We start from the raw sequence: 8,631 nt of genomic DNA, 5'->3' as shown, positions 1-8,631 counted from the left end.
AGCATCTCAATCCCTGCCATTGGAGCAACAATTTTGAGCTGAAGTCTCAATTAGTTTCTCTAATACAACAGAACTACAAGTTTCATGGACTTCCATCAGAAGATCTCTATCAGTTTTTAACTGAGTTCTTGTAGATCTGTGATACAGTTAAGACTAATGGAGTAGATCCTAAAGTCTACAGGCTCATACTTTTCCCTTTTGCTGTAAGAGACAGAGCTAAAACATGGTTGGACTCACAACCTAAAGATAGCCTGGACTCTTGGGATAAGCTGGTCATGGCCTTCTTGGCCAAGTTCTTTCCTCCTCAAAAGCTGAGCAAGCTTAGAGTGGATGTTCAGACCTTCAAACAAAAAGATGGTGAATCCCTCTATGAAGCTTGGAAAAGATACAAGCAGTTGACCAAAAAGTGTCCTTCTGACATGCTTTCAGAGTGGACCATTTTGGATATATTCTATGATGGTTTATCTGAGTTCTCCAAGATGTCACTGAACCATTATGCAGGTGGATCCATTCACCTAAAGAAAATGCCTGCAGAAACTCAAGAACTCATTGACATAATTGCAAATAACCAATTCATGTACACCTCTGAGAGGAATCCTGTGAGTAATGGGATGCCTCAGAAGAAGGGAGTTCTTGAAATTGATACTCTAAATGCCATATTGGCTCAGAACAAAATGTTGACTCAGCAAGTCAACATGATTTCTCAGAGTCTGAATGGATGGCAAAATGCATCAACAGCACTAAAGAGGCATCTTCTGAAGAAGAAGCTTATGATCCTGAGAACCCTGCAATGGCAGAGGTGAATTACATGGGTGAACCCTATGGAAACACCTATAATTCCTCATGAAGAAATCATCCAAATTTCTCATGGAAGGATCAACAAAAGCCTCAACAAGGCTTTAATAATGGTGGAAAAAACAGGTTTAGCAATAGCAAGCCTTTTCCATCATCTTCTCAGCAACAAACAGAGAATTCTGAGCAGAGCCCCTCTAGCTTAGCAAACATAGTCTCTAATCTATTTAAGGACACTTTAAGTTTCATGAGTGAAACAAGGTCCTCCATTAGAAATTTGGAGGCACAAGTGGGTCAGATGAGTAAGAAAATCACTGAAACACCTCCTAGTACTCTCCCAAACAATACAGAAGAGAATCCAAAAAGAGAGTGCAAGGCCATTGATATTATCAATATGGCCAAATCCAAAGAGGAAGGGGAGGACGTGAATCCCAATGAGGAAGACCTCATGGGACGTCCTCCAGACAGAAGGGAGTTCCCTATTAGGGACCTAAAGGAATATGAGGCTCATATAGAGACCATAGAGATTCCATTAAACTTCCTTCTGCCATTCATGAGCTCTGAGAACTATTCTTCCTCTGAAGAGCAAGTTGCTCAATATCTAGGGGCCATCATGAAGCTGAATGCCAAGTTGTTTGGTAATGAGACTTGGAAAGGTGAACCTCCCTTGCTCATTAGTGAACTAGATACATGGGTTCAGCAAACTCTACCTCAAAAGAAACAAGATCCTGGTAAATTCTTAATATCCTGTACCATAGGTACCATGACCTCTGAGAAGGCTCTATGTGACCTGGGATCAGGTATAAATCTTATGCCACTCTCTGTAATGGAAAAACTGGGGATCCTTGAGGTACAAGCTGCAAGAATCTCATTAAAGATGGCAGACAAGTCAATAAAATAAGTTTATGGATTGGTAGAAGACGTGTTGGTAAAGGTTAAAGGCCTTTACATCCCTGCTAATTTCATAATCTTAGACACTGGGAAGGATGAGAATGAATCCATCATTCTTGGAAGACCCTTCCTAGCCATAGCAAAAGCTGTGATTGATGTTGACAGAGGTGAACTAGTCCTTCAATTGAATGGGGACTACCTTGTGTTTAAAGCTCAAGGTTATCCTTCTGTAAACATGGAAAAGAGGCACGATAAGCTTCTCTCAATACAGAGTCAAACAAAGCCCCTACAATCAAACTCTAAGTTTGGTGTTGGGAGGTTCCATCAATGCTCTAAACATCTGTGAAGCTCTATGAGAGCTCACTGTCAAGCTATTGACATTAAAGAAGCGCTTATTGGGAGGCAACCCAATTTTTATTTATCTATATTTCTATTGTTCTTCTATGTTTTATTAGGTTTATGATCATGTGGAGTCACAAAACAATTGCAAAAATTAAAAATAGAATCAAAAATAGCAGAAGAAAAAGCACACCCTGGAGGAAGAGCTGTCTGGCATTTAAACGCCAGAAACAAGCATCTGTCTAGCGTTTAACGCCAGAAACAAGCACCAAGGTGGCGTTTAACGCCAGAAACAAGCATCAGGCTGGCGTTAAATGCCAGAAACAAGCTACATTTGGGTGTTTAACGCCAGAAACAAGCATCAGTTTGGCGTTAAACGTCAGGATTGCATACAGAGGGCATTTTACACACCTAAAGGGTGCAGGGATGAGAAATCCTTGACACCTCAGGATCTGTGGACCCCACAGGATCCCCACTTACCTTCTCCCTCTCTCTCACACCTTTTTCATAACACTCTTCCCCAAACATCATTCACCAATCACCTCAATCACTCTTCCCCATCACCTCTTCACCATTCACATCTATCCACTCTTCCCCATAAACCCCACCTACCTTCAAATTTAAAATCTCTTTCCCACCCAAACCCACCCTAAATGACCGAACCCTAACCTTTCTCCTTCCACTATATAAACCCCTCCATCCTTCTTTATTTTCACACATCACTACCCTCTCTTTTCCCTCTTGGCCGAAACCCACACCTCTCTCTCTCTTCCATATCTTCTTCTTCTTCTTCTATTATTTCTTCTTTTGCTCGAGGACAAGCAACATTCTAAGTTTGGTGTGGTAAAATCATAGCTTTTTTGTTTTTCCATAACCATTTATGGTACCTAAGGCCGGAGAAACCTCTAGAAAGAAGAAAGGGAAGACAAAAGCTTCCAACTCCGAGTCATGGGAGATGGAGATATTCATCTCAAAGGTCCATCAAGACCACTTTTATGAAGTTATGGCCAAGAAGAAGGTGATCCCCGAGGTCCCTTTCATGCTCAAGAAAAATGAGTATCCGGAGATCCGACATGAGATCCAAAGAAGAGGTTGGGAAGTTCTTACCAACCCCATTTAACAAGTCGGAATCTTAATGGTTCAAGAGTTCTATGCAAATGCATGGATCACTAGGAACCATGATCAAAGCATGAACCCAAACCCAAAGAATTGGCTTACAATGGTTCGGAGGAAATACTTAGATTTCAGTCCGAAGAACGTAAGGTTGGCGTTCAACTTGCCTATGATGCAAGAAGACGCACGCCCCTACACTAGAAGGGTCAACTTTGATCAAAGGTTGGACCAAGTCCTCATGGACATATGTGTGGAAGGAGCTCAATGGAAAAAAGACTCAAAAGGCAAGCCGGTTCAATTGAGAAGACTGGACCTTAAGCCTGTGGCTAGAGGATGGTTAGAGTTCATCTAACGCTCCATCATCCCTACTAGCAACCGATCTAAAGTGACTGTGGATCGGGCAGTCATGATCCATAGCATCATGATTGGAGAAGAAGTAGAAGTTCATGAAGTCATCCCTCTAGAACTCTACAAAGTAGCCAAAAAGCCCTCCACCTTGGCAAGGCTAGCTTTTCCTCATCTCATTTGCCATCTATGCAACTTAGCTAGAGTTGTTATAGAAGGAGACATCCTCATTGAAGAGGACAAGCCCATCACTAAGAAGGGGATGGAACAAACAAGAGAGTCCATTCATGGATCTCAAGAGACACATGAGGAAGCTCATCATCAAGAAATCCCTGAGATGCCTCAAGGGATGCATTTTCCTCTAAACAACTATTGGGAACAACTCAACACTTCTCTAGAAGGATTGAGTTATGACATGAAATAATTAAGGGTGGAACACCAAGAGCACTCCATCATTCTCAATGAGATTAGAGAAGATCAAAGAGCTATGAGGGAGGAGCAACAAAGGCAAGAAAGAGACATAGAGGAGCTCAAGAACACCATTGGTCCTTCAAGAAGAAGGTGCCACCATCACTAAGGTGGACTCATTCCTTAACTTCCTTGTTCTTGTCTCTCTGTTTTTCGGTTTTTGAGCTTCATGTTTGCCTATGTTTGTGTCTTTACTACATGATCATTAGTGTCTAGTGTCTATGTCTTAAGGCTATGAATAATTCCATGAATCCTTCACCTTTCTTAAATGAAAAATGTTTTTAATACAAAAAAACAAGAAATACATGAGTTTCGAATTCATCCTTGAAATTAGTTTAATTATATTGATGTGGTGACAATACCTTTTGTTTTCTGAATGAATGCTTAAACAGTGCATATTTTTGATCTTGTTGTTTTTGAATGTTAAAATTGTTGGCTCTTGAAAGAATGATGAAAAAGAGAAATGTTATTGATGATCTGAAAAATCATAAAATTGATTCTTGAAGCAAGAAAAAGCAGTGAATAACAAAAGCTTGCAAAAAAAATGGCAAAAAAAATATAAAAAAAAGAAAAGGCAAGTAGAAAAAGCCAATAGCCCTTAAAACCAAAAGGCAAGGGGAAAAAGGATCCAAAGCTTTGAGCATCAATGGATAGGAGGGCCCAAGGAAATAAAATCCAGGCCTAAGCGGCTAAATCAAGCTGTCCCTAACCATGTGCTTGTAGCATAAAGGTCCAAGTAAAAAGCTTGAGACTGAGTGGTTAAAGTCGTGATCCAAAACAAAAAGAGTGTGCTTAAGAGCTTTGGACACCTTTAACTGTGGACTTTAGCAAAGTTGAGTCACAATCTGAAAAGGTTCACCCAGTCATGTCTTTGTGGCATTTATGTATCCGGTGGTAATACTGGAAAATAAAGTGCTTAGGGCCACGGCAAAGACTCATAAAAGTAGCTGTGTTCAAGAATCAACTTACTTAACTAGGAGAATCAATAACACTATCTGAACTCTAAGTTCCTATAGATGCCAATCATTCTAAACTTCAAAGGATGAAGTGAGATGTCAAAACTGTTCAGAAGCAAAAAGTTACAAGTCCCGCTCATCTAATTAGAACTAATATTCATTGATATTTTGAGATTTATAGTATATTCTCTTCTTTTTATCCTATTGGATTTTTAGTTTCTTGGGGACAAGCAACAATTAAAGTTTGGTGTTGTGATGAGCGGATAATTTATACGCTTTTTGGCATTGTTTTTAGGTAGTTTTTAGTAGGATCTAGCTACTTTTAGGGATGTTTTTATTAGTTTTTATGCAAAATTCACATTTATGGAATTTACTATGATTTTGTGTATTTTTCTGTGATTTCAGGTATTTTCTGGCTGAAATTGAGGGACCTGAGCGAAAATCTTATTCAAGCTGAAAAAGGACTGCTGATGCTGTTGGATTCTGACCTCCCTACACTCGAAATAGATTTTCTAGAGCTAAAGAACTCCAAATGTTGTGCTCTCAATTGCGTTGGAAAGAAGACATCCAGGGCTTTCCAGAAATATATAATAGTTCATACTTTGTTTGAGTTTAAATGACGCAAACTGGCGTTCAACGCCAGTTTCATGCTGCATTCTGGAGTAAAATGTCAAAAACACGTCACAAACCAGAGTTAAACGCCAAAAATACGTTACAACTTGGCACTTAACCCCAAGAGAAGCCTCTGCACGTGTAAAGCTCAAGCTCAGCCCAAGCACACACCAAAGTGGGCCCCAGAAGTGGATTTCTGCACTTAGACTTATTTCTGTAAACCCTAGTAGCTAGTTTAGTATAAATAGAACTTTTTACTATTGTACTAGGTCTGTCTTTTTTGACCGGGTCTCTTAGACCATTGGTCTTTGGATGGATCTTTAATCAGTGTATGCAATTTTAGACCTTCATGGGGGCTGGCCATTCGGCCATGCCTGGACCATTACTTATGTATTTTCAACGGTAGAGTTTCTACACACCATAGATTAAGGTGTGGAGCTCTGCTGTTCCTCGAGTATTAATGCAATTACTATTATTCTTCTATTTAATTCAAGCTTATTCTTATTCTAAGATATCACTCGTACTTCAACCTGATAGATGTGATGATCCATGACACTCATCATCATCCGTCCTTATGAACGCGTGTTTGACAACCACTTCCGTTCTACAAGCGAGAGCTAGAGTGTGCATCTCTTGGATTCCTTAATCAGAATCTTCGTGGTATAAGCTAGAATTATTGGCAGCCATTCCTAAGATATGAAAAGTCTAAACCTTGTTTGTGGTATTCCGAGTAGGATCTGAGATGGGATGACTGTGACGAGCTTCAAACTCGCGAGTGTTGGGCGTAGTGACAGACGCAAAAGGATCAATGGATCCTATTCCAACATGATCGAGAACCGACAGATGATTAGCCGTGCGGTGACAGCACATTTGGACCATTTTCACTGAGAGGATGGGAGGTAGCCATTGACGCCGGTGAAACCCGAACATACAGCTTGCCATGGAAAGGAGTAAGAATGATTGGATGAAAGCAGTAGAAAAGCAGAGATTCAGAAGGAACACAGTATCTTCATGCGCTTATCTGAAATTCCCACCAATGAATTACATAAGTATCTCTATCAAAGCAAGCAGAAAAAGCCAATAGCACTTAAAACCAAAAGGCAAGGGTAAAAAGGATCCAAGGCTTTAAGCATTGATGGATAGGAGGGCCCAAGGAAATAAAATCCAGGCCTAAGCGGCTAAATCAAGCTGTCCCTAATCATGTGCTTGTGGAATGAAGGTACAAGTGAAAAGCTTGAGACTGAGTGGTTAAAGTTATGATCCAAAGCAAAAAGAGTGTGCGTAAGAACTCTGGACACCTCTAACTGGGACTTCAGCAAAGCTAAGTCACAATCTGAAAAGGTTCACCTAGTTATGTGTCTGTGGCATTTATGTATCCGGTGATAATACTGGAAAACAAAGTGCTTAGGGCCACGGCCAAGACTCATAAAGTAGCTGTGTTCAAGAATCAACATAATAAACTAAGAGAATCAATAAGACTATTTTAATTCTGAGTTCATATAGATGCCAATCATTCTGAACTTCAAAGAAAAAAGTGAGATGCCAAAACTGTTCAGAAGCAAAAAGCTACAAGCCCCGCTCATCTAATTAGAACTAAGCTTCATTGATATTGTGGAATTTATAGTATACTCTCTTCTTTTTTTATCCTATTTTGTTTTCAGTTGCTTGGAGAAAGCAACAATTTAAGTTTGGTGTTGTGATGAGCGGATAATTTATACGCTTTTTGGCATTGTTTTTAGGTAGTTTTTAGTATATTTTATTCACTTTTTATTATGTTTTTATTAGTTTTTATGCAAAAATCACATTCTGGACTTTACTATAAGTTTGTGTGTTTTTCTGTGATTTTAGATATTTTCTGGCTAAAATTAAGGGACCTGAGCAAAAATCTGATTCAGAGGCTGAAAAAGGACTGCAGATGCTGTTGGATTCTGACCTCTCTGCACTTGAAATGGATTTTCTGGAGCTACAGAAGCCCAATTGGCACGATCTCAATTGCATTGGAAAGTAGACATCCAGGGATTTCCAGCAATATATAATAGTTCATACTTTGCCTAAGATGAGATCACGCAAAAAGGCGTTTAACGCCAGCTTTTTACACTATTCTGGCGTTAAACGCCAGAACTGGCATAAAAGCTGGAGTTAAACGCCAGAAACAGGCAGCAACCTGGCGTTCAACTCCAAAAAAATGTTTTTACACATGGAAGCTTCAATGCTCAGTCCAAGCATACACCAAGTGGGCCCCAGAAGTAGATTTCTGCACTATCTATCTTAGTTTACCCATTTTCTGTAAACCTAGGTTATTAGTTTAGTATAAAAACTATTTTTAGATATTGTTTTCAGGACCTCATGACATTTTTCACATCTGAATTTGTATCTTCTACGCCATGAGTCTCTAAACTCCATGGTTGGGGGTGAGGAGCTCTGCTGTGTCTCGATGAGTTAATGCAATTACTTTTGTTTTCTATTCAATCATGCTTGTTCCTGTTCTAAGATATTCACTTGTACTTAACCGTGACGAATGTGATGATCCGTGACACTCATCACCATTCTCAACTTATGAACGTGTGCCTGACAACCACTTCCGTTCTACCTTAGATTGAGTGTATATCTCTTGGGTTTCGGGTTCACGAGTTTGATTGCCTCTCCTGACAACAGAGAATTCAAATCCGTGAGATCAGAGTCTTCGTGGTATAAGCTAGAATCAATTGGCAGCATTCTTGAGATCCGGAAAGTCTAAACCTTGTCTATGGTATTCTGAGTAGGATCCGGGAAGGGATGACTGTGACGAGCTTCAAACTCATGACTGTTGAGGGCAATGACAGTGTGTAAAAGGATCAATGGATCTTATTCCAACACAAATGAGAACCGACAGATGATTAGCCATGTACATGGATCTTTTTCACTGAGAGGACGGATGGTAGCCATTGAAAACGGTGATCCACCAACATACAGCTTGCCATGGAAAGAATCTTGCATGCGTGAAGAAGAAGACAGTAGGAAGGCAGAGATTCAGAAGACAGAGCATCTCCAAAACTCCAACCTATTCTCCATTACTGCATAACAAGTATTTATTTCATGCTCTTTTACCTTTTGCAATCAAAACTGAGAATTATTA

General features: G+C 39.9%; 1 non-coding gene across 1 annotated transcript; it reads right to left on the bottom strand.

Moving 5' to 3' along the window:
- Window positions 1-317: 317 nt before the first annotated feature.
- Window positions 318-425, bottom strand: LOC127742099 (small nucleolar RNA R71). Its single transcript, XR_008003286.1, has one exon. It is a non-coding gene; the product is annotated as a small nucleolar RNA R71 (small nucleolar RNA).
- Between the last annotated feature and the right edge of the window lie 8,206 nt (window positions 426-8,631).

This window comes from Arachis duranensis, chromosome 9, assembly GCF_000817695.3.
Source record: "Arachis duranensis cultivar V14167 chromosome 9, aradu.V14167.gnm2.J7QH, whole genome shotgun sequence".
In the NCBI taxonomy this organism is placed as follows: domain Eukaryota; kingdom Viridiplantae; phylum Streptophyta; class Magnoliopsida; order Fabales; family Fabaceae; genus Arachis; species Arachis duranensis.
Note: the sequence above shows the minus strand (reverse complement) of the source record. Positions and strands in the feature narration are given on the sequence as shown.